Here is a 3,127-nt window from a genome sequence, read left to right as displayed (position 1 = left end):
TGATATGCTGTTGGGGTCTGTGCGGGGGCTCTTGGGTGTAGGGTGTGAACCTTTTGGACTTTTGCATGTGGACTGGTTTAAATTTATGGATTTGGCTATTAGTTCTCCCTCCCCTGGATCCGACGACTTAACGGCACTGGCAATGACTTCTGGCATGAACATGGATATGGGCTTGGCTGTTGGACAGAACCAAACACTGAGACACCAGGGTGTTAATAAATCTGGTGGATTTGATTCAAATAATAGGGTCCTTTATTGCACTAATGTAAGCTTGTCATCAGATTATGGATTTTTATACAGTGTAGTAAAACAATTTGGCATAGTGGAAAGAATTAAATTAATTCTAGAAAAAAATAAGCAGTCATTTTGTGCTTTTGTTAAATTTTCCTCTCCCTTGGAAGCTAGTGAGGTACAACAGAGACATTCTAAATGACTCAGTTCTCAGCACGAAAGTGTTTTCAGTGAAAAACTTAAATGATGAGCCATTTGACTTTATTCCAAAGACTGAAGAACATGGACCAGCCCCATGTACCAGAGCTCTTCCTCCCCCTTTATGGCATGTTGCTATCTACAAGGAGGGAGGGAAAAACTTAATAAAAGCTGCTGAATGTATTGAGAGCAGGGTTGGTTCTATTCCCATTGGAAATTTAAAACGGTATGGAAAGAACCTTCTAATAAAAGCTGGTAATGAGACTCAGGCAGTTCTGTTATCTAACTTTAAACCTCCTGAAAGCAGAAATATTGAATGCATTTCATCTCACAGATTCTTCAACACGCTGAAAGGGGTAGTTTACTCAAAAGACTTGCATGTTTTTAAAGAGGAGGAGATTCTCCATCGATGTCCTCCTTGTGTATCTCATGTAAAAAAACTGGGTGGTGATGCAGCTATCCTTTTAACCTTTTCTTCCAGTTACCTACCTGATACCATCATTGTTGGCCATGAGAGGATGCAGGTAAAAAAATATAAAAGAAACCCTAAACAGTGTCGCAAATGCTTTGAATATGGCCACATTCAAAACTCTTGCAATAATAATAAAAGATGTCCTGTGTGCTCTGCAGAGCACGATAATTTTGACGATTGCGAAGCAGCCCGAAACTGTTTTCTTTGTAAGGGTGATCACGCTCCAAATTCTAGGGCTTGTCCCAGATATAAATTTGAACAAGAAGTGTTGGCAGTGGCTGATAACGAACATATCAGCATTAGTGAAGCAAAGCGCACGGTAATGGGGCAAACAAAAGTGCCAACTCTACGTATGCTTCTGTAATAAAACTTATGAAAACTTCCAGCAATGTAAGGCCACCAATAACTGCGTCTGATAGTAGATATCACAAACCTGCTATTTCTCGAACTATAAATAATAATGAAAATCTCCAAACTGGTGAGAAACTTTCGTCGGCAAGTGCTTTGGAGTCCAATACCAAAAATTGTACTTCCAAAAGCACAGAAAATTTATCTTCCAAAGTCGATCTAAATGCCACCTCTACGACAGCTGCCGATTCATCTCCAAAAATAAGGGTGCTAAAATCAACTAATAATTCAGGAAAATGTTCTGAAAATACTTCAAACAAAAATAAGCTAAAGGAACAATCCCAATTAGATAGAGCTAGTTCAGAGCCATAAATCGCCACAGCCACCAACAAAAATAATAATAAAACTACAGTTGCAACTACCAAGAAGCGCACAAGAAATACTTCCCCAAATCATGATAACTTTATAATAAAAACTTCAAATGGGTTCAGTGTTTTGGAAGAGATCTCTCCTCCTAGAAAGGTGGTTCCAAAAGTAGATTCAGAACAAAAACATCTGAATTCAATTCAATCTTGCTGCCCTAAGACAAATAGGATTAGTGGTGCACAGAACCACAGTAGTAATTCTGAACATCAGGTTCATAATAAAAAATATGAAGATCAACCAAAGACCCTGAACTCCAATTCAGATGAAAAGGGATTAAGAAAACAGTCTCTTATAAAGGAGAATTTCCCACTCCATCCTAGGAACAGTACTTCCCCTCCAAGGAGTGGGAAGTAGCACATTTTACCACCTTAGCATTCTTGCTCGATATCCTTCAGTGGAACTGTAAAGGTCTCAGAGCCCGTACAGAGGACCTTAAAGTTTTAATGCATGAATTCAGTCCAGGGATTATATGCCTACAGGAAACAATGTTAGGCAACTCTGCTTATAATCCTGGACTAAATTATTCAATATTTAAATCATATCCCCCAACTGGTGAACGTGCCCATGGAGGTGCTGCAATTATTATTAATAAATCTCTACAGCACTCCACAATACAATTAAATACAACGCTACAAGCTGTCGCCATTTCAGTCATTTTGGAAAAGAGGATAACAATCTGCTCCTTATACCTTCCACCAGACCTTGCTTTTAACATTGGAGATATTCAGTCGTTAATTGACCAACTTCCAGCTCCTTTACTTCTGCTAGGTGATTTTAATGCCCACAACTCCCTTTGGGGAAGTCGGTTTTTAGATAGTAAAGGGAAATTAATCGAAGACCTTATTGACAGGAATGATGTTTCCCTATATAATAATGGGTCAATGACTTTCCACAACATTCACGATAATCATTTCTCTGCACTGGACCTTAGTGTTTCTTCAACTAGTATCCACCTTGATTTTAATTGGTCTGTTAATGAAGATTTAAATGGAAGTGATCACTACCCGATCCATTTGAAATATGCTCTGAAGGCTCCATCTGAAGTTTTACCTAAGTGGAGGGTAGAGGACGCAGACTGGGATAAATTCAGTAAGGGTGTCAATCTAGAAAGGGAGTTTGAGTCCTTTCATTCTCATCTAGATGCCTATGATTACTTTATTGAATCTACTTTGAAGAGTGCTGAAGGCTCGATTCCAAAACAAAAGGCAAACCTCGTAGACCTGCAGTTCTCTGGTGGAATAAGACATGTGGTATTCTGAGAAAAGTGACTAGGAAATGCTACAGACGTTACAAAACTAGTGGCTCCCCTCAGTCTAGATTAATCTACAAATGTGTTTTTAGCCAAGCAGCGGCTGTTTTTATAAGAAAGCCAAAAGAGAATGTTGGCTTTACTATATTAATGGAATAAACTCTAAGTTACACTAAGAGTGGTGTAGCGCAAAATAAAGGAAA

Source organism: Macrobrachium rosenbergii, chromosome 3 (assembly GCF_040412425.1).
Source record: "Macrobrachium rosenbergii isolate ZJJX-2024 chromosome 3, ASM4041242v1, whole genome shotgun sequence".
Classification (NCBI taxonomy): domain Eukaryota; kingdom Metazoa; phylum Arthropoda; class Malacostraca; order Decapoda; family Palaemonidae; genus Macrobrachium; species Macrobrachium rosenbergii.
Note: the sequence above shows the minus strand (reverse complement) of the source record.